The sequence below is a fragment of the Falco rusticolus genome, chromosome 3 (assembly GCF_015220075.1).
Source record: "Falco rusticolus isolate bFalRus1 chromosome 3, bFalRus1.pri, whole genome shotgun sequence".
Taxonomy (NCBI): Eukaryota; Metazoa; Chordata; class Aves; order Falconiformes; family Falconidae; genus Falco; species Falco rusticolus.
Window position 1 is genome coordinate 94,173,953 of NC_051189.1, and position 23,850 is coordinate 94,197,802.

At 37.9% G+C, this 23,850-nt stretch overlaps 1 long non-coding RNA gene across 1 annotated transcript; it reads left to right on the forward strand.

Annotated features, from left to right (window-relative positions):
- Nucleotides 1-6,720: 6,720 nt before the first annotated feature.
- LOC119145645 lies at nucleotides 6,721-14,476 on the forward strand. Its single transcript, XR_005103470.1, has 3 exons — nucleotides 6,721-9,176; nucleotides 11,188-11,293; nucleotides 12,425-14,476. It is a non-coding gene; the product is annotated as an uncharacterized LOC119145645 (long non-coding RNA).
- Nucleotides 14,477-23,850: the final 9,374 nt, after the last annotated feature.

A 23,850-nucleotide genomic window follows, 5' to 3' on the forward strand; every position in this document is an offset into this window, starting at 1 on the left:
TTATGGGGCCAGATATTTTCAATATGCTACATGTTTTTTCTTTCATATGCTGTTCTTTAAACCTTTTAAAATGAAAATTATTTTAATTTTCTCACATGAGCATGAACACATTCCTATCCGACCTGATCCAAAGCCCACTGATGTCAGGATTCTAGTTTATTTTTAGATTGGGTGTAACAAAAAAATGGATTTTTTGCCATCTTTGCAAAGGAAGGATTAAATCCAATTAAAAAAGCCATCTCTGTAGTAGAATCTTATACTGTACTGTTCTTCTCTTTGTTCATAAACTCTTGCTATTATGAACTAAATTCTTGTTTGAAAAAAAAATAAAGGCCCCTTTTACGAACTTGCCTAGTTTATTGTACCTTCAGGGTATAACTAGTGTGTACACTAGACTGATATGGAACTAAGAATCCAGAAGAATCTATCACAGTGATATGATTTTGGATGCATCTTTACACAAAATTATTTGGTATACCTTTTCAGAGGCCCAGGAACCTACGATTCTCTCAGACTTCAACTTACTGAGTGAAGATTCAACATATGAAAATAAGCTATTTACTGTATGTTTTATAATAATATATTATAATAATTATAAATACTACTAATAATATGAATATTAATATTCAAGTCTGGCTTCATTGAAGGCAGGTGTTTTACCACTGACTGCAGTGAGACCCAGGTTTCATTCATATGCTTATACTGTGTGATAGCAAAAAACACACTCAGACAAATCTAAATATATAAACAGATAATGTCTCTCAGTTATTCATTATATTCACCATATTAAAGAACAATTGCAAATCCATATGCCCATGATTAAATACTTAATTATTTTCTGTAAGCACAACTCTGTGGTATGTAGTATAATTACCAGATATTTGCAATCTTCTTGTATCTGTCTAAATAGAAAAGCAACAACCAATATTTATTTTTAAATTGTTTCTCCAATTGATATTGGTAACGTCTTGCATTTTTAAGGCTTTTGTTTTTCCAGGACTTAAATTTTTAACACAATATTGCTCACAGCATTTTCTTTGCTTTGGAGATGACATTAAAAAATGGTTTTTCCTTGTCTCTGATTTCCTAAGATGCACACGGTATCTAATTTCACTGAAAACTAATTTTTTAACCTTAAGTTAAAAAGTGATTGTACACTGGCTGGGGGGCTTCAGCAATAACATGCAGTTCCTTTTGCCACTGAGATGATTCCAGACTGAGGAATGCAGCATTTATTAGTAGCAGGAATTTTGATGAGATTGGATGGACAAGGCAGGCTTAGGTAACTCCCTTGTGGAAAGTATTTCCACACCTTAAAATGACCACGTTATGTGCAGCTCAGTTAAAGGCAGAATGATGCCTGGTCAACAAAAATAGGAAAGAGTATCCATCATCTCTATGTTGCAGATAGCTGAGCAGGGTCTTTCTTTGATACTTTGAATGAATAACATTAAGCCATACATTTCTGCCATGCTGGCCTTGTTGATCAGGGAGTATTTGCTGTTCTCTGTGCCTTTCACAGTGCATTCTTGCCAGTTGCAGGTAATTGGAGGGCAATTTCTTCCAAGCCTTCTGGAGCCTCTTAACTTTCTCATGGAAACAAAGTGCTCTTTTCTTGCTGTTTTGGTGAGGGCAGTTTTTAATGCTGGTATTCTTAATTTACATGATGATCCTGCGCAGGTTACTGAAACTGAATGGTCCCTGCCACTCAGAGAAGTCTGTCTTGACATGAACAGTGAACTCAGATTCTAGAATGACAAACCTGTGGTTCAAGATACTGCAAATGCTAGTGGTGATAAACTGCATAGGATCTCCTGTTGTTTGGGAGGTGAAAGAAAAATTAAGAGTAAAACGGTCCCTTAACGAATATATTGGTTGGATTGGAAAATTAATACAGCAGATTTGTGTATATCGGGTATATTACATACATCTGTAATCTAGATTCCTGGCTCCTGTGGGATGTGATAACTAAATGACTGGGAATTTCACCTAGAACATTCAGTACGTAAAGCCACCTAAGATTTATCCATTTCGTTCTCCTCTCTTTCGCCAGTTAGCTTCTTGCAGAGCACAGTCCCTAAATGTGGCTCAGTGTGATTCCAGTTCTCCTTGTTGATTCTTCCCAGGCCTGAATTCCAATCAGGAATTTATAAAACTGCATTGTCTTTTCTGGAATCTACTCTGCCATCCTTTCAAACACAGGGTTCCTGTGAGCCCTTCAGGTTTTAGCCTTCTTTTACTTTCAGTGCTGCATCTTCTGACACAGGCTATGGCTCTCACTTTCCTTCAAGCTGCAGAAAATCTTCCACTTTTGTTTTCGCTCTGGTCTTTCTGGATAGTCTTTTCTGCAGAAGGGAGTGGACATCTTCCTCATTCGGTGCGAGGTGTATGCCTTTCCCCAGGAGAGGTTTGTGCAGTTATCTCTGCCCTGGAGGCAGGTGTCAGGTCAGCCAGGGCAGGCCACTGGGTGCTGCGGGTGATGGCCAGCACAGCAGTGCCCTCACTGTCCAGTGATGCGGTCCCACACGGCTTGAGCAAGTAGTGTGGAGGAGGATCGCTGATGGTAACTGGGATGATCTAACAGTGCAGTGATTGTCAGACATTGTCCTAGTGATGAGCCAGGGCTGAGGCCAAGCTAGGAAATCGAGCCAGCAGGTTGGGACAGCAAGGTGCAAGGCTAGGCATGTACCTGCCACGTAGTTCAAGTGAGAAGCGAGAGCAAAGCCCTGAGCTTGAATGCACCTCTCAAGCCTCAGGGTGGGAAACCCCAGTGAGGCTTCTTCTGACCCAAGGCCACGACATATCAGACCAGGCCTGGAGCACAGGCAGCCAAAGCCCTTGGGGTGGGCTGTCAGTGCTCTCCAGACACTGACAGGCAGGGGTCTGAATGGGATTTGTTACTCAGTGCCCTGCTTTGCTTCACGGAGGAGACTATTCAGCCCCTTGTTAAGATCAGTTCTGCTGAAGTGCTGGGTCTGCTAATTTGCAGCCAGTGCTTAGATTTACATACTCAATATGAAGCTTAATTAAAAAATTAACTTGACATGTAAATGATTTGTTATTCTTGTTTTTGTTGCTGAAGTTTGCAGTATCCAAACCTTGGCTTGTGGCATTGTTTTATTTTAAAAGCCACACAACTGAGATTCAGTGGAAGTTAAGTTTTGTATCAAATCATCAAAAAATCTTGCCAGAGCTTTAGGACCGAGTGCTGTGCCATTTGCTTGTCTCTGTCACAGTCCTGAAGAGCTAAGATATTTGTATATACCCGAATAGATTGCCAGAATCAATCCACTTTCTGGAGATGAACGTGGACATGTCCTCTTTTCCACTGTAATGTGAATACTCAAATCTTTCCACATAAGAAACTCATATATTTGAGTTTCACAGCACTCCCTAATAAAGTTTTATAGCCATTAGTGTCAGTGCCATATATCACTGAGGCATTGAAAAAGTGGAGTTTCTTTCCCAAACCACCTTTCTGAGCATCCAAGATGAAGTGATTTTATAGCTTACACTTCCACAGATCTTTCAAATCCCACAGCACAACTTGTTTCACCTGAGCCTCTAAGATTTTTGTAAATGATTTCCCAGAAGCTCTTGAGGGGGGTATTTTTTCTCTTTCTTTATTTAAATTTAAGCTTAAAATACAATTAGATTCTGTTCAACACAAAATTGTTCTAGAATACATTGCAAGCAATATGTGTACAAAAGGTAATCTGTGCTATCTAATAAATAAAATCATGTAACAGTTTGAAATTTCAAATGTGACCATTCGCTTTAATATTACGAAATGTTTGTTAAACCTTTACGCTTGTGACATTTTTTCCACACTGACGGCTAAGTAATGAATTGATGGCTTTAAAGTCCATGGCAGCCTGAGGGTTTCAAACACATGTTTAGTCAAAATAATTGGTGCTTTAATCATTCTTTATGAACCGAAATTGTTCCTTAGTTATACAGGAGCAGTACTAAACCAAATATGTATGCTGTAAATGTTCTTTTTTGTATTTCTAAAATTATCTCTAAGTTGGAAAATGGTGTCTGGATGCATTTTCTTCTTTAAAGAAGTTAAGTTTTACTGTCATAATGACCACCTATATGGCTACTGACTGTGCTGTCCCTTCGCTGACAGTGAGCAGCTTACTGTAGCTTTTAGTACATGTGTACACAGACTGCCAAGTTTTGAGAGCAGATTGGGGGGGTACGTGGGGGGAACCTCAGACTCTGCACTGTCACATACAGTAGGACCCTTGCATAATGAACTAAATCAGGGATCTCTTCAACCAAACTATGACACAGTTAAGAGCTGCATCCGTAACATCATCTGTTAATGGTGGGAATAAAAATCTTAGGTTAAACAAGTGAGGAATCTGTGGTCCTAATCTTATGGTTGGTATCATGTGAGTAAACGACTGAACCTGCTTTACATTCTGCTGAGGTGCTTGTATTGACCTCAGCAATGCATCTGTACCGTACGAGCAGGAGATACTAACCCAGTTAAGATCTATCAGAACTTGCTACACACCCTCAGGGGTCTAAGAAGCCTTCTGTGCCTGGTACAATTGTAGCATGGATAGGACCTGCTTTGTAGCATGGAGGCGATTTAACTTCTGGCTCAGGGAACTTGGTAGGACCACAGATTACTATAAGGTGTAATGGTATACTGGAAAAAATGTTAAGTCAGAGTTTGAAGTTTCTTGCAGTTTTTTCACAAGTAGCCACAAGTGACCTGTGCTGGGCTAGGTGTGGGCTCAGATGAACTTGCTGTGACCTAGTTTCTGTTACGTGACTAACTTCTAGGAAACACTGCTCATCACGTAGCTAAAATGATTTTTTGGGAACTTTTGTGGTGGTTTTTTTGGTAGGGTTTAATAAAAACAGCATGAGCAGATTGCAAATGGAAATTAATTCTCTTCAGGACATGCCTCAGTATCTATTCAGAGTAAACATGGAGCATGCTCGAGAATTCCTGTTGCCTGGTATCGTTTTGAAGACAAGGTAATGTCTTTTAGAAATAGCTTTCTGAATATCAGAGAAGATACTTCTGGCAGCAGTTATTCAGCTTTTGTCTACAACCAGTGAATGTCCACAACTCTTGTCTTCCATTGTCACAGCTCTGGGTGAGGTTGAAACAGGTTTTTTGGGCTTTCTCTCTGAACTCCCTATAGGTTTTTGTAATAGCCTAAGCACAAGCCACTTTGATACAGGAATGAGGGGCTCTGCTGCTGTCTTCTCCCAGTGCTTGTTAGGGTTGACTTGATATGCTGTAGCTGAAGTGTAATTCTTTTGAGAAAAGTCTCCAAGCTGGGGGGGGGGGGGGGGGGGAGCAATAGTGTGAATGACTGCAAAATGCAATTATTTTTCTGACTATTAATGCAGGAGGAAAATAGCTAATCTGTAGCAAATTTCTTCCTATTTGGATAGCGTGACTGTTTCCAATTTAAATGGACCACTGCAGAAGTTTTACTTCCTGACTTCTATGTGCTGGTACATTGGGTTGTTTCCTTTCTGCATGTAACAGAGGAAGCATGGCAATGATGTTGAGGGTAAATTAGCCTGTGTGGGTTCTGAGGGGTAAAATGTCTTGGAAGGGGAGAAAAATATCCTAGCAAGATTCAGCTGGCTCTTGTAAATGTTAGAGATTTTTAACTGACTTCCAAAATGTTTCTGCATTTCTTTAAAGCTTTTCTTTAGCTTAATAGTATGTGGTAATTAAAGTATAGAATTTCCTCTGTACTTATTTTTTTGCCCTGATAAATCCTTGCTTAGGCAAATATTATATTCTCCCTTGTTTGATTCCTCTCCCTGCCCCCACCTCTGGCTTTTCTCCCCCTTTTGGTTTTTTGGTGGGGTTTATTTGGTTTGGGGTTTTTTTTTGGTTTTGTTTTTTGGTTTGGTGCTTTTTTCCTTCCCTTTTCCCATGAAATTTTAGACAGGGAAGGTAGAAAGGGATAATTTTAAACCAGAGTGCTGTTCTAGTGCAGTTACACCAAAAAGGAGACCAGCTACTTTGAATGTAGGTACACGTGTATCCATAGCTATATATTAAAAACTTCCGCTGTCTCAGCTATACCAGGTAATGGTGGTGATGCTTCAGTCTTCTCTTTCCTGTTCTTCTGGGCACACGAAAGTGGCTGGGTGGTATGAAGTAAGTTTGGAATAGACAGAATTCTCTCTGTCTTTGCCTGCACATCACTTAAACTGCTGCCGTTAGACATCGGAGGCCAGAAATATAGATTGTTCCAAGTAGGAATTAACTATGTTTATGGAGGATTGGTCCATTGAAAGCTACCAACTGCTAGTCCAGATGGAACCTTCTGTGTCAGAAGTCATCACCACATATAACCTGTCTCTTTGACTCATTCTGTTAGTGGTTACAGTCAGAGTGCTGTGCTTATATAGGCCTTTTGTGTCACTTGGGAGGGCAGTTCTTAAAGCATTGCCCGTCCCTTATTGGAATAAGCTAATAGCTAGTAGTGTCTGCACCTATAGAAGAAAGTGTGGTAGTAACAAATTTGTTTACATACAGGCCTGAGATATTCAGTAAGTGTTAGGTCTCAGTTTGTTGCAACAGCAACAATCAAATCCTTGTATCAGTGTGTGCATGTGGCTTCCCTAAATCCAATGTCTGGGTTTATGATAGCAGTAGAACACCACTGCAAACAAGGACAGTGCCAAAAGAAAAATTGGTTCTTTGAAAAATAGGAAGTTATAGTGGCCAAAGGAAGCAAAGAAAATTAAGAATAGAATTGCAGGATTCCTGCCAAAATTAAGATGCATCTAGTACTGGCCTTTTGCTGCCAGTCTTTGTCGTGACCCAAAAGGAGCCATTCAGAACAACCTCCCTCCCCTTGGGACTAATGACCAAGTTTGTGATCCCCTTGGACTGAATTAAGGTGAAATGACACCAGCCAACTGATTTTATGATTTATTTATATACAATACAAGGTATGTGGGTAGATACAATAACTAAATGGCAATTACTGAACTGGATAAGCAAGTCCCGTGCCACACGTTTCTAGGAAGAAAGAGAGGAAAAGGGAGAGAGAGGGAGAGATAAAAAAAAGAGATGAAAGAGATATCACCACCTGTGGGGTCCCGTTGGTCCTCTTCACTCTGGGTATCTTGGTGGTGGCGGTCTCACCTAAGCTGCTGGTGGTACCCTTTTTATAAAGTCCAAGTCCCAATATCTCCACCCTGTTCCAAGAAACTTCATGCATATGCATGCTGGGTGTGATGCTAGGCGAGGGCAGGTGCAGTCTGGTTCTACACAGACTCGGCGTGTTCCAGGTGGTTGCAGGGGGACTATTTCGGGGTCGCATCAGATGAGACCCTCCCTAAGGATGACGACCTAGTACCGTTGCACATGTGCAGTTAGTTATTGACAGGCACCGAAACCATAGGATGCAAGGGTGGAAAAAGTACCATCTCAGTCCTGCCTCTGCAGGGCTGGAAACCAGTGTGTCGTACTTTCTTGTGGTTATAACACCTGCTGCACAGACGAGTCAGCAAAGCTCACACCTTTTTGTACCAAGAAACGTTTAAGGCAAATGTCCACTCATCTGTCTGCCACAGTCTTCATTCTATTGAAATGAATTTTGCTGTAAAAAAAACAACCCAAAACATTAAAAGGTTCCTCGCTAGAGAGCATTTAATGTTTGAACAGTTACCTCTGCGTTTGAAACATTGTGCTTAAAGTATCTGGTAGTTGATAGTAATGGGAGTTGCTGGACATCTTGAGGAAAAAGGCCACTTGGTTTGATGTTTGGTTGTCGAATGAGTAGTCACATTGACTTAAAATAGCACCACTCCTGGTAGTGAAGCTTAACATGTACTTCAGCCATATCAGGATAGAGGAATGGAACATGGGGATGAGCATTCGCAATTCTTGGCTACTGTTCTTAAACTGAGAAAGGAGAACTTATTTTATGGCAGCATTTAGTATTACAGTATTTATTTCCATTTTTCTACAGTAAGTTAAAGCGTGTTATAAAGAGATATAATTTTGAAATATCCACAACAGTTTGAAGGATTTCTTTGTCCCTGATTTTGCTCTTCAAAGTAAAGGCTTTTTCTTTTTTTCTTTTTGTTTTTCTTTCTTTCTTTTTACTGACAAGAATTGAAGCTGGTAGCAGTTAATGAGAATTTTAACTATGCATACTAGGAAAGTACTTTAGAATTTGACTATGCATGTCTAGGACAGTTGATTTAAAGAGCATATGCATATAGACAAAGGAATGACACTTCTTGAAGGCAGACATCAGTGCTTCTGGAAACATGTCTAACAAAGTTCATTGCTATTACTGGGGGCTAATTAAAACTTTATATGTATATCTGTGGTCATATGTTTAGCATTCAAAAGGGTATCTCAAATAGTAATAATTGCCATATTATTTTGCATTTTCTAAAATCTCTTTCATCTGTGTTTTTTATTCATTGTTTATGGGGAAAGCATGTTGATTGAATGTAAGATTAAAAAAAACCTTTGGCAAACTCACTATCTGTCTGTTTTCTTCACCAGGAAAAGAGCATTGAGTAAATAGTGGAGTTGCAGGTGATGTCTATCTACAAGGTGGGATTCAGTCCTTAAGAAGTATCCTTACAATTAGCTGTAGGGTGCTGTCTTGGAAGTGTAACATAGAAGCTCTTGTTTCATTATCTCTGTGGCTAGAGATACCTGTGTTGTCCCAGCTACTGGCCAGTTGTCAGGGTAATTTCATTTGGTCTGCCTGATTTGCTCTATATTACTGCTGGATATATTTTTTTAACGCTTGTTAACTTGATTTGTGTTTTGCAGGTGTATCTGCATTTTACAGTTATCTCGCATTTTCAACTCTATAGAGTTTTTATCATGTTAGGGGCGGTAGTCAAAAGAGAAAGGATTGAAATTAAAGTGATCGTATCAAGGCACAGTCAAATGTCCTTCGTATCACCAAACAGACTCTTTCAGAAAAAAAGCAGTAGTATGGAATAAGAAAGTTGTGATGGTACCTTAATAATTATGCCATATTTCTCATCTAGAAATTCTCCCTGTATCTTTTTTTTTAATTTGTTTTCCAGATATGAAGAAGTATTTTCAGCCTGCTCTTCCCTTGAGAAGAGACAAAGGAACATGAGGTGTCTTTCACTGCCAGAGTCTAAACTGTCAAGCTTCAGAAATGGATGTCACCTTCTAGGTGCCTTTCCAAATATACATTGAGTCTTCATTCATTCTCCAGTGTTGGCTTTGTTGTCTCATCGTGCCCTCTTAGAATTTAACAAAACACATGTGTTCTTACACAAGGAATCCTAAAAAACCTTAGGTTTTTAAAGCTTTTCAGCCTTGAGTGCCTTATGACCTGAAGGCGTAATAAGCTGCTAAAAGATGTTGTTGCTATATAACTAGGAGTACCAGTTATTTTTTTAATAAACTCATGAAAATCTGAACTGGGGAAAAACTAGTGAACTTTCTCCATTTATTGAGAAGGTCGTGCTGCATTTACTGTGTTATTTGCAAAACATACAATTAGATGTTTTAATTTCTAGCATAGTTAACAATCTTTCAATATTTTAACTACTGAATTAGAACAATATTTTTATTAATTGCTCAAGATTGCAGATGAGATTTTCTCCTAATACCATGATTATATTTTCTTTCTTTCTCCGCTGTTTGACTATTGACTGTTTAGTAACTTAATGTCTGTTCCCAGTGCTTTACATGGAGGTGAAATTGGGATGGGTGTGTTTAACTACGCAAGATTTGTTACAAGTCTATGAAAAAGTATGAAATGGGTGAATTTCTTCAGTATGATGTGGGTTTTTTTAGTAATGAGTAATAACCCATGAGTAGCATAATGAGGGTGCTTTGTCTGGCCTTGAAGGAATCATGTGGTAAAGGCAGTCCTTGTCCACTATAAAGTGGGTACAGAGTTTTCTCTTTTCTAGCAGTGTGTCTGAAGAATTGGGAATTTTAGAGGATGGATTTGGGTCTTGTACAAACCAGAAACGCCTTAAGTACTCATTATGGGATAGTATATGTTGTCATCTGAGATGCAGGTCTAGGAGCAGGAAGATGCAACAAAGAACTTTTTGCTCTATTTAATTTTCCTTATCCTATTGTGCTATGTGAGCCCATTATGTATTTACATACATGCACAAAAATCTGGCAATCTGTATCACCCATGATACATGGAACGGAGGGTTGAATGTGAAATTTTAAACAAATTTCAGTTGCCAAGTCATAACCAACTGTAGATGGTCTGAACCACATAAGAAGGTTTTATATACACTGACTCAACAAAGTGTGCTCTCCAGTTTTCTGGATCCTTTGTGTGTTTAAATATAACTAAACAATCTCATTATGGTTGCTTTACTGTTGTATCTGCTGCTTAATATTTTTTTTCCCAAATTACCTTCAATATTGATGAAAACATCAACAACTTGCCAGTAAAATCCTGAAAATATTTACATCTTGATTTTTTTTTTTGAGATGATAGCGTAACCTTCCAAGCATATTCTCCACAATTTCCTCAACAGAAATTGTATGTATATGTGTGGTTGCATGTTTTGTTCTTTATTTGGAATCTTTCTAATGCAATTGATACGTTACAGCTGCTGAAGCCCTAATAAAAATATTGTGTGTTGTAATACATGAGATAAATCTGAGACTTAGCAAAACTGAGCCTTCTCATTTATTTATTTTTTTTTTTTAATCCTGGAAATGTGCTAAAGTTGGATTACACTTTGATAGTAGGCATAAGAAATACATGAATATTACAACTCGTCATTGAATGCACATAAAACTCATAAAAATGCTGTCTGTTTTGATTGTCTTCAGCTTCAATATTAGAAGTCTACTTAAACAGAAAACTCACAGTGGAACCTAACTGAAAAGGTGACATGTAGATTGAAATGAGAGAAAATATTTGTACTGAAATCTCGTAAGCTTTACCACTGTGTTTTCCCTAACAAAAAAAAAGTGTATTCGCTTTTTGAGGATCGTACTGTGGGTTTCTAATAGCATGTGACTCCTTTGTCATAATCTCTTCATCTAATAATTCCTGTGTATCACTTTTTTCCCCTTATCATTCACTGTGTGTTAATTTATGTTTTGATTTCAGTATCCTTGACCCAAAACTGTCAGGCCAGGATGATACTCTCATCTGCAGCAGATTGTGAACTATTAATTCTCTCTTCCTTGATGTACAGTAGTGTGCCCTATGCAGACGCGACTCCTCCCTGGAAGCTTGTGGTTTCCAGTTTTTGAGGGTCCCCGAGCCTGTCACAGATGTTCTGTTCTGAAGCAGGATCTCAGGTGCGTGGAGTGGGTTTGTCTGCAGCGCAGCCTCAGTGTCGGGAACATAAGGCATCTCCATGCTGCGTCTCACCGATGATGTGTCTGGCCTGGTATCTCCCTTTCAACAGTGACAGTTACCAGAGGCAAATGCAAGAAACTTCAAGTGGCTATTTGGAAATAATCTGTCCATGGTGTGGAAATTTCTTTTTAGTCACTGTAATTTGCCAGTCGATTTGTTTGCAGAATTGCACATCTTTTCTAGGTGGCTTGGCACCTATTCATCTTTGTGGCATCTTTCTTATTATTCTGAGTGAGTTTTTACTGTCTTTTACATTTTTTTAATATTTAACATATTCTATTACATTTTTTAAAAAAATCCTTCCAGTGATAGGTAAGCACATGCCTAATTAATTTGATAAAGGAATTTGGAATGTTAGAGGAGGAGCAGGTTGCTTTTGAGGTTGTCTGGTTGTTTGCACCTCAGTATCATCTTACAGATTTTCTTGTGAATAATTTAAGGAAATGGAATTTCTTAAGTAGAAGAGAAATTTTAGGATGCTTCCATCTGTGAGCATGTGTATGTTTGTGCAAATGTCTGGATATGTATGCAAGTGTTCTTTTGTATCTTTTGTGCCTGTGCCTATGCGTACAAGTGAAGTAATTTTCAGGCTGAAGGACTGAAACTCAAATATGTGCATGGGGGAAAGGAAGGGTTGAATTTGAAATTTCAATGGAAATCAAGTTCTAATTTATGGTGGCTGTGATTATGCTGTAATTTTTCCCTTTTCTTTAACAATTAAAATACTTCCAAGAGAGCAGATTAAAACATAATAACAGTTAGCATGAATACAGGATGGTGGAGAAAGGACAGGAAAATATATTTACATGGGAGCTGTGCATGCTTCTTGAGTTGTCTTTACTGTGGTATCTACCCACTCACTCAGCAAAGGCTGCATCTGTTTCTGGTCAGTTTTGGATGGGTCTAGAGGGAGAATCAAGGGGGTTGTGTAGGTATGGCATGGACATTGGTAGCTAGCTGTCTGTACTGTTCAGTGCTTTAACTGGTGTCACCCATGGGGTTGAAGTCAGTGTTGCATTAATTCCTGTGAGGCTGCTTTAACTCACTTGACAAGTCTCTCTCCCCCACAGCTGTTCCGACCGTACCATTTCTTCATGAAGTACCACTGAGTAATATGTGCTGTCTTACCTTTTGAAAATGGCTGATTCAAATCTCACACTGTCGTGACCTCAAGAGGATCTACTTCAGCAATGCTACCTATCGTCTGATAATGTAAAACCAGAAAACAAATAATTGTGTAGCCCTGCTGCTTGAAAACATGCATTGTTAATAGCAAATGCCAGATAGATTAACTGAGCATACTGTTGTACAAGAACGTGGGTCTTCCTCTCTTTTTTTTCCAGTTGCAGGGTTAGGTTGATTAAATGGACAGCAAATGGTGCCGTTAGAGATTCTAAATAACCCTTTTTCTACCGATGTGCTAGAAGAGAAACTATCCACCTCAAAATCCAGTACTGAGGGTACTGTTTCTGACAGATGGAAAGACACCTGGATCCACTATCATATCTTGTTGGCCAACTCATAAAATGAAACGGATATGTTCATATGTAGGTGTATCAGTGGTAGATGTCTCTGTAACATGCATACTCTACTTACTGATAGATGGTGCTTGAAACTGGTCTCAGAGTTCAGATTCATAATGTGATTAACAGACTGCCTTTCTTTTCAGCGTCCAGCATCATAATTTCATGTATTTCCAGAACCTTTTGTAATCTCCCTGGTGATGGTCCTGAATGAAGAGGCGACAGGAACTGTGACCAGTTCCAATTAGGCATTTTTTCTGAAGTGTTTTTTTCTTATTAAACATATGAATACTGAGTTTCCAACTGACTGGAAGTTTGTGTTGCCTGTAACTATTCAGAGTGGCAAATATTTCGACTGAGATTGCAGGTAATGGATTTCCACCGCGCTTCTAATATGGTGGCCATGACAGAGAGAACACAAGAGCATCAAGAGCTTTGAAAAACTAAATTGACCCTATCTGTCATGAGACTGCAGCCTTCCTGCTATTTGAGAAAATCACATTCCCCTTAACCCATCAGATATTCAGTGATATTGATGGTATCTTGAATAACAAAGCATAGCAAGTACAGATTTCTTTTATAGCTATAGAAAAGAAATGAAATAATCTTTTATATTATACTACAGTATTATTTCCTGTGTTCTATTTATGTAAAAATGGGACCGCTTGTGTTGTTGATTAGTACGGCAGAGGCAGATCATATGTCCCATTATTTATTGTTGGAAACTCATCTCTTAGAGTAAAAATAAAAGGAGCCGCAAAATTTGATGCTGGCTTTTCACTGGCTACCTCGAAGTTTAAATATGTATATAGAAGTAGTTTTGTACAGGCTTAGTGAAATCAGTTTTATTTCTTAACTTCCATGCTTCAATGATAAAATTCAGCTTTACTAGAAGAAAGTCTTATAATCATTTTCACATTTGCTATGCATTAGTCTCCTCTTCTCTCCCCCTCTTTCCTTTTTTTTAAATAAATAGTACTTTGCAACAAATTGATTTTGCTAGATAGTGCATTGATCATGCACCTTGCCTGGGGACAGAATATAGCTTCAAAAACAATAATAACTAAGACAATCATCTAATTTTACTGAAATAATACTGAAAATGTACACCCAATGAAATAATCTCTGAGACTACTTTAGGTGCATTTGTGCTTGTACTTTATCCTCAGTGACACAGTAATCTACTAAAGTTCTTCTCTCGATTTTTCTCTTTGCAATCTGGAAGAACAGATTCACCAGTGATTGTGCTCATTTATAAAAGCATCCAAAACAAAATTGAACCCCAAGGCTGATAAACTATAAAGATGCTGATCAGATCTGAGCAGAATGGACGGGATGCTTTGGGGCTTGCTCAGCTAAAGACGGCTCTACAAGACTGATGGCTTTATATACACAATTACAAACACTATAGCTTTGTCGAATGAATGGGAAATCATAAAATATGTTGCTTGCCCTTTATTAAGTAAAGAATGGTATTTTGTAAAATACTTGCAAAGATTTACTAAATTTCTGTAATTTAATTCCTGTCACTGTATTTTCTTTCTTTGTAGAAAACTTAATCATTTGGAAAGAACAATCCAATAGAGTAAACCTTCTAGTCCTGAAGAACAAGTGGCTAATTGATTTTGTTTATCAATATATATCAAGTGGGTGCACAGTGTCTGCTTCATATAAAATTCATTCGTTTACACTAGCTGTGTCATAATAATGGTTAAAAAATTCATTCTCACTAAAATTCTTCTCTAAAGGAGATGCTGAATCTAAGAGTCCTCTACAAATTAGGTACTTATTGGAAATCATAAGATGACAAATGCAACAGGACAAAGATTAAAAACTGGTGATTCTAAGCAATGTTTCCTGATATCATAAACAAGCTTTGGCTTTGTGATGACATGAAACAAAGCTGCAATGTGGTTACTCATCCGGGCTCTGTAGTGACTTTCGAAATCAAAGTGTGTAAAGCAGAACAACTTAAACATTTTAACAGTCTTAAAGCTCATGGGTTTCCTAAAGACTGTTCCATTTTCTTTCATATTCAAGTGTATTAGTCAACGGATGTCTGAGTCTCTTGAAAGTCACATTTAGGGAAGAACCACATGCTACCATGAAGCCATGCTGTTTTAATCTTGGAATATACACCTGGGGGAGGAGATGAGAGTGAGAAAAAAATGAAAATAAGAAGAAGCCATTAGAAGTTATCTATGTAGACTGTAAAAAGGAAGAGCATCCCCTTAGCTGAACAGAAAGCTTAGACATACTAAAGTGAGAAGCATTTCTGGTGAGAGGACCTACATGTTAGATCAAGTCAAAGTTTGTTTGTTTTCACATTAGGCTGAATATTATGTGACCCTTGAAATTTAGTGTTTTAATTACTTGTGATTTTACAACTAAAATTTATATTGTATCAGTAGTCAAGTTTCAAAAATTCTGTTTAACTTGCAAAAGCGGGACTAAATACTAATTTTCTTTCTTTTTTAACTGGCATTTTTGGGATCATATTGGTTTCTTACAAGCCCTATTCTGTCTGTGCCCATCTTATATTCAAGGTATGACTATACTACAGTCATAGATGTGATTATGACCATCAAGTAAAAGAGCTGAGAAGTAGGCTAAATTACATTCAGCTGCCACAGCTGCTTGGACACACTAGCCCCGTAATTTTGTGACTGCAGATCAAAAAAGATACAGATGCAATTGAAGAGGTTCTATCATCTCACTCCAGCTCCAAAGTTCTCCAAAGTGGTTCTCCAAAGGCAGAGCTGGTGCAAGACAGTGACAAGGATTCCTGTACCATGTAAGCATGTAGCGCTGTGGTTAGTAACAATAAGGACCTCACGTTGTGGGATAACGTGCCTGTGTCATGTTTAGGCAACAGAGAAAGAAAAGGCCTCTGGTGATTCAGAGCAACCAGGCTGGTCTGAATGATCTTCTGAGGGGGATTATCTTTCTCCATTAGTATGCAAGGAAATTAGTTTTATAATTTGTGCACTGGAATTAGATGGTGTGAATGCTCCCCTCTTTCCCTTCCATATCCTGGATAATCTTTTAAATTCTGCTTTATGTCTTCTGGTTGTGACAGTGGTGGCCTGTTGCTGCTAGGGAAATCCAACTAACATCTGTCAAGATATATTTTTTTGGTGGGGGAGGAGGGGCAGGTGGCGTTGGGTTTTTCTTGATGTGTGTTTGGAGAACTTTTGCCTGGTGGGAGATAAAAAAGAATCTTTTTAGACTGGTTTAGCTTAGACTTTTTATATAAAATGCTCTCCTCTTTCTTTTCTCCCATGAAACATTCCTTTAAATGCGCTGTTAATGACTTGTATTGTTAGAGATTTGAAAATTTTGAGGCATAAGCTAAAACCAGTAGCTACACTGTGTACATGAGGAAAAACCGGTGTGGGAAGGGATTTTTTTCGATGCCAGACATAGCGCTGTCCTTCAGATTGACGTACATCTTTCATGCACAATGACAGCACACTGAGTAAAAGAAATAACAGACTGGCCAGCAGTATACTTAATGCTATGAAACAGATTATTTGGCTCTTGATTATTGTTTTTTTCCCCCCCTGTTTTTCCAGCTGTATGATACCATGTGTAAAGATAGTATACTTGCTATGCAAAGCTAAATCTCTCATTAGTGGTATTTTTTTTTTTACTGGCTGCTATGAAATTTCTGTTGATGTAAAATTGAGATACCTTTATTTTTAAAAATGTGAGCTAAAAGCAGCAGCTGGTTGTTGCTGCTTTTACTCAAACGTTTTTTTTCTCAACCCAATAGGAGCAATACCTTCCCCTCTCTATTTTTTTTTTTTTTTTAAGGAAGAGAACTGGTTTTAAATGGTATAGGCTAAAGAGTATCTTCATAATGTGTTTGTAATTTTTTTCTACTGTTCGAGCTTTAATTCATAATTACAAGCTTATTCCAATCTCTGCATTACGGAACCACATTTTAGACCAACAGCTGTTATCTACTTTCATTTGTAGCCTTGGGGTATGCATATTTTAATATTCATTTACTATGTGCCGATAAACTAAATACTTCCTACTGGAAGACTATGAAATTAATCACAGTATCTTAGTTGCTGTTCCGTCTTCCATGCAGCTCCTATTTTTTAAAGTTACTATGTTATATAAATTCCTCTCCTCCTCCTCCCTGAAAAAAAGAGGAAGAGGAAAGGTTATTGCAAAATATACAAACAGAACAAGTTGATTAAATCTGTGATAATTAGAAAATAGAGAGGAATGTAGTGTAGTCATTCAAATGACACAACCTTCTCTCTTGTTCCTGTATCTTGCATAAAGCTAGTATAAACCTTGCCACATTGCCTCCAGCAATATTTTAATAGCTGGCTTTGTATTTGAAGGTTGTGGTTTTAACTGTTATTTAAATAGTATTAGGTCCTCATATGCATATAATATAGCCTAAGGATAGATATTTTCCAATCTTCCAGGCACAATCACAACTCCATCTTTGTGTTAAAAGTATAAAACATGTGGCAACTTTGGAGATGAAATTCAGTGAATAGGGAGGAAATAAAAGTCATGAAACCCATTAAAGTTTAAGGCTGTTTGTTGTGCAGAAATGGATAAAGAATTGGTGAAAAGCTGTAGAAGGGCATAAAAATAGATTACTTCAAGGATGAGTTTGGTGGTAGAAAGTAATAACGTCAAGGCTGGAGATGTTTAGGCAGATTTCTCATATGTGTATATTTCTGGACTGATGTCCTCTTCCGACAAATTACAACTCAAGGGCAACACTAATGTACCTGCTTCTGCTCATGTCAGAAGCAGTGGAGAATTTTACTACAGAGTTTGGTGGGAGCAGTGTAATCCCAAATCCCTATGGGATATAACATCTGTATTTTGAGTGATGGAGTTCTGGGATGCGCTGTTGCCCACCCTGGTACCTGAGTATGCCCCAGGAGTGAGTACAAGCACACATCAGGCTAGATTCGGTAATTCATTTTAGAAGCATGAATTAGACACTGCCATCTGAAATCACAGACTTCCAGAATGTTCCTGTTCAGCTGTTGGCTAGGACCATGCATGTTTAAACTTGCAAGGTACCTTCCCACAGTTGTTCTGGTGTCCCAAGTGCACTAGCCGTCATCTTCCACACGCGCCAAGTACTAGGGCCGTTTTGATGAGGTCAGTGCATACCTCTTAAACTAAGTCCATTTGGGATTCAGAAACTGGTTCTTTCTTAACATAGGTCCCTGGAAGAGAGATACCATCAGGTGTGTTATGAGCATGCTGGATGCACTGGCATTTTGCATTAAACAGTCCTTGAGAGAACACCTGGAATTCCGGCCCGGTCACCCCCACTTAGATGCAGTTACTGGGCAGTTACTGTCTCTGAGCCAATGAATCTGGATTTCTACCAGTCCAGTTTCATAGCCTCAAAAGCGAAGACAGAGAAGTCCTTATTTGAGAACAGGATGTATTTTGATGTTGAAAATACTCTCTGGAGACGTGGTTTTGAACTCCCTCAAGCTAAGGGGAGTGCTTTTGAAAAAGACTTTTTCATTTCCCAGCGGAGCCTGTGCTAATCAAAAGGTGAACGTCAGCACTCACGTGCTCTGCTTGCTTCACAGAGAGAGGAGTGAAAGGATCCTGACTTCTGCAGGGTACCCATCCTGGCAGAGCCAGATTGCCTGGGATGTCTGTGCTTTGAAAAGTAATAGAATAAGAATTCTGACACACCCTCATTCTTAGTGTATCTTAAGTAGTTTCCAGTTCCTTACTGAGTGTGGATGTTCTCTTCAGTTTCATCTTGAAGTACCTTAACATGAATTTACTATACTTCTTCTGGCCCTTGAAACATTCTGAGATACAGAGCTGGCTGCATTTAGCTTCCTGTGATCAGGCAAATCAAACTGGATGAAAAATAGTGCTTTATTATGTTGATATTTTAATATCTTGAGGAGGAGCACATCATTATATTTGTAATCAAATTAAGATATAAAATTACATCTAATCTGAAATTTGTATCTCTCTTTAATTGCCCTCGTAAAATACGTAATAGCCTACAAACTGCAGTTCACCTTCACAAGCTCACTGATGTCCTTCATACCTCCTATGAAATGCCTAGCACACTTCTGAAGGCTAAAAAACAGTAAAGAAAATTGAGTATCAATTGCACCTTTTTTGGTGGTGAAAGAAAATTGTCCTGAGCTGTAAAAATATGAACCCCATAAAATTATGTCCTAAACATAAAAATGTTGCAATGAAAAAAGTATAAACTAAGTCCCAATGTGGATCAAACATTACTCAAGCTGCAGGAAATTGAACAGACGGCAGGCCATCGACGTTTTGTTTTGGCAGAATCTTAAGACTTTATAAAGCACAAATACCATTTGCAAATGAACGGAAAGTTGGTTTTTTCCTTTGCATGAATTGATACAAAGCACTCTTTTTGGCTGAAATATATCAAAACAGAGGTAAAAAGTGGAACGTCAGTCTCTGGAGGACATTACCTAGAGGTCTGGTTTTGTTCTGAAATGTTATGACAGTAGCAAAATTACTTGGAAGTGAAAAGGTCTGCGGGTCTTGCTTTGGTGCTGCGCTGCATCTGCGCAAAATGCTAAAGTGCTGCAGGAGCGCTGGCATACAGCTGCCGTGTTTTGTATTTGCTTTCGCCCGTGAGTGCTGTTAGGTTTCCCATGGTGGGTCATATTTTGTCATCAAAGCGTAGGCCACTGTTTGATGGGAAATGTAGTTGAAGAGAACAGGGACAGCAGCTTGGATGTTGGACTGTGGACTGTGGCAGGTGCAGGCTGGTGGCTAACAAAGCCAGAACAGAATGCTATGGTTCAGTTCAGCAAACCAAAATGTTTTAGTTCACAATAGCACTAACTTGAAATACAGTGCTTTGTTTTGCTTTCATGACTGAAAATACCTGTGGTAAAACTAAGATGTTTCTGTAGCAAATTGCAGCCTCTTGAGTAAATCCTCCTTGTTGAAAAATGATAGATGCAAGGAGCTTTGTTTTGTATAATTGCTTGTCTGTTTCTTGCTGTAATTCTGTGAAAGTTAAAGAGACTACTGAAGTGAATATTTGCATGATTGTTACATGATTTAAGACTAATCAGGTCAGTAATGAAGGCATCATTTGCATCAGTCTCTGATGTCATAGTCAGCTGTGTATCATTACATCCTCCTCAAAGAGGAGACTTCCATCTGTTTTAAGGAATATTTATATTGTCGCACAGTTGTTTTCAAAGTTCTTTGATTTTCAGATCTCTATAAACATTTCCAAGTGAATGAGTGACTGTCCAAACCCCTTTGTAATGAATTTCTTATTATTGATGCTAAGCTCTTTTCTTAGTCACTGTAGAACTTGCCTGTGGACCATGTGTAAAAACTGTTGGATTGACCAGTTCCACTTTCATTTAAGGGTGGGTGGGTGGGTGGAAATAATCAGTGGACTTTTTAGAAGAAACAATGGTGGAACATAAGAAACACAGTAACTGTTTTGTGCTTTTACATGTGTTCCTATGAAGAGTTTTGTCGCTTAAACTATTTGGCCAAAGAAAACCAGCATAAAACACACAGCTTCAGGTAACTGTATAAGGTTAGCAAAGAAATGTGAAAGGGTGCTATGAACCAAACCAGATCGCTAAAAGTATCCATTGTTGCCAAAAAATTTCTCATCGGTTGTATTTTATGTACATAATTGTGAAATTTTGTTAAGGTTCGTATTCACTTCCAGGCTGTAGTTTCTAGTGTGCTGCAGTATTTTATGACATATATGACATATACATATGCAGTATGTGTGTTTAAGATAAGAGTGAAAGAAGCGGTACACATTACAGCTGTTGCTGACTCTGTGAAGGACAGGTAAAGCCTTGGTGTGTTAGTGTGCACAGAATGCTTTGTTATCATTGCAGAACAATGTCCTCATGCTTTAAGTACCTTGACTTCTTTTCTTTGCAAAATAAATCAAATTATTACCATATAAACACATTTATATTGCAGATCATACATGTGTTCATGTATCCTGTACCTGGTAATATTTGCTGCCTTATTTTCTTATCCTTCCACTCTGTGGTTCACAAATGCTATTTCAACTGTATCCATTTTCCAGTGTTTTCTGTTGTTTTTAGAAAATATCACCCTTATTCACTCTACCGAAGCTCTTCTCACCAAGAATATTAACCATCATTCCTAGCTAAGTCAAAAAGACTTTTTGTTTTTCTTCCCCAGCTGGCATTCCTGCTTTGCTGGCAGTCTTTCAGCATCTTACCCTTCCACCCTGTGCCAGAGAGGCTAGATGATTCTGGAAGGCAACGTTAGCTTATTTTAAGATTGATGGTTAAGTGGACTCTTTAATTTATTTAGACAATTGTTGGTGTCATCAAACCTTAACCATATTGATTACTTGACAAATGGAATTTGTCATCTGGTTTTCGTGACTTGTCTCAGGAGCTGGGTTGTCAAAGTTACAGTCTTTTTTTTATTTCTTGGGTAGAGGATTCTTCTTGGGTTATACAAAAGACTTTTTTTATCTTTGCAGACTTTCTGGAAATATAGTTGTTCATCTCCTCCAGTGTATGAATAATAGTAATAAAAAAATCTCTTCAGCTGTGAGACCATATCTGGTGGGAATGCCTTCATGAATATTTATTTGGGCAAGCCTTTGCTATTCTTAAGCTTTCTGAAAACATTTGTGTGAATGAAATCTTGGTCAGCTGAATTAGTCTAACTGAGAAAATGACAATAATAAAACCAAAAGCAGTGAAACAAACCAGAAAGCTTGCTTTATGAGATTGTTTGCTATTTTGAGGTTCATAATAGAATAATTTTAGTCTTCATATTCTACATCTTTCTAATTTTCTAGCTGCTTCCCTCCCCCCCCCTCTTGTTTTATGCTGAAAACCAAGGAAGGTAAAAGGAAAGTAAAGAAAACAAAGAAGGAATAAATTTCCCTCTGTGAAATCTATTACCAATTATATCTTGAGATCATATTTCAAGAGAATGTGGGAGGACGAGAGGAATGACATTTTCTAGTTTCACAAAGATGGATAAGTCCTTACTATATGTCAACCATATCCAGTTCTCATTCCTGATGAAGGACAAAAAAATTAAGTATCCCGATCTTTTGTGCTTCAAGGATCTGCAGGAAAACTAGGAAATTCACACCTCCATGTTCTTTCTGCAGAGTGATGACTTCAAGGAGAAAAATGAATGGTAATTCTTGTCTGGAAGTTCTCAGGTCTAGAATTTCTTGAACTTGCAGGTTCAGATCCTCTTAGCAGTCTTTATTCTCTGGTGCATGTTCTTGTTTATGAGACTTAGTTTATTTCAACTGAAAAGCATCTCTGCAGGAAACCAGTATGAGTAGCATGTTATTGAAAAAAAAATAAATGTATAGATTCTTCTGTCTATCTGAAGCCATACGGTTCTCAATTTTCTGTCTAGATGTCATTTCTACCATAGTGTAAAGATTCAGAATGGTATGTGCAGAAAAATAATAAATAATTACACTTTTAAGGAATCTCTCCTAGGCAGAAATGGAAAAAATCAGAGAGAAGAAATGCGTATAGAATAATACAAGTGAAATTGTCACATCAAGTGAGGTTTAAGAGATTACTTAGATGATCTTCATGTTACTATAGAATATTATTTTTTTTTTAAAAAAGGGTAGATCAATAAGCATTAAAAATTACTTTGTTTGTCATTGTGGATATGGCCACAACAGATTCCAGCAGCATTCATAGAGAGGACATGCAATAATAGGAGACAGAAAAAGTAAAATAATTTAAAAGCCCAGTTACCCTTCTAGAAGGTCAGAACAGGACTGTAGTTTAGGCACTGTGAGAATTGTCTGGAGTCTCTTTCAGGTATGTAGGAACCCTGAGAAGACAAACTTCTAATATGGGTGCTACGACTGTCTCCATACTCTTTATTGTATTCAAATGAACCTGGCTGACTGAAGAGTATACCACTTTCTTTTTATATTTAAATTCTTAGTTGTGCTCAATTAGTATAAATCTATTTTTCTTTTCTGCCTAGGTACGGTGAGAGGTAGTAAGCTCATAACCAGAAAACTTTTATGCATCTAACATGTTCTTCATGCACACAAGGACTTTTCAACAGCTTGAAACTGCAAATGTGTTAAAGCCTCTTTCTGATTCCCAGTTCAGCTTTAGCTAAGTTTTCACAGCAAGCTGCTTTTATTTTTTTGTCCATTTCCAGTTTTAGATATTTGTGCTTTCCTAGGTTAGAATATTGTTTCTTTCCACAAAGGCATAAATTTCTATTTGTGACATAGCAATAATTTCCATGGCAACAAATCATAGTATTATGAAGGTGAGCAAAATCCAACTACAGAAGGCTGCCAGTGGTGGAGATGAAAGCTTGTAAAAAAAACCCTCGATAATAACAGGGCTAATAGAAAATTATAGGCAAAGTAAAAAATATTTTGTTTAAATGTTCCCTATTTTAATGTTTGCTGAAGGATAAAACTGTTTTTAAGAGGGGTGTTCCAGAGTTGACTGAATTGACTTCACAGGGATTTGGACTAGGTCCTGGCAGAACTCTGATAAAACTAGCTCCTGCATATCTCTGGAAGGTTCTGAATACCTTTTTCTGGCAGCATTTTTATGATTCTGTAGGAGCTTTTCGTTAATAGAGATTCCTGTATTCTAAGTTGGATATAGTTACATAAGTTTAACCTATAATGTAAGAGTATAGCTTGTATAAATATACCAGATGCTTGCTTAAGATTTTCAGGATGTTTCATCAAGCATATCTTACACCCAGGATCAGTGTTTGTGACAATGCCTGTGATGTTTTTAAAAAGTTTTGCAGTAACTGGTGTAAGTAAAATAATGAAGTGTTTCATCTGTACAATGGGACCTTATGCGCATTAGCTCCAATAGAAACAACTAATTTATGGTATTTTAAAGGTTATTACATCTGCATTAAGTACTGCAGTGCTGTTTATTTTCTTCCATATTGATTTTTAATTATGC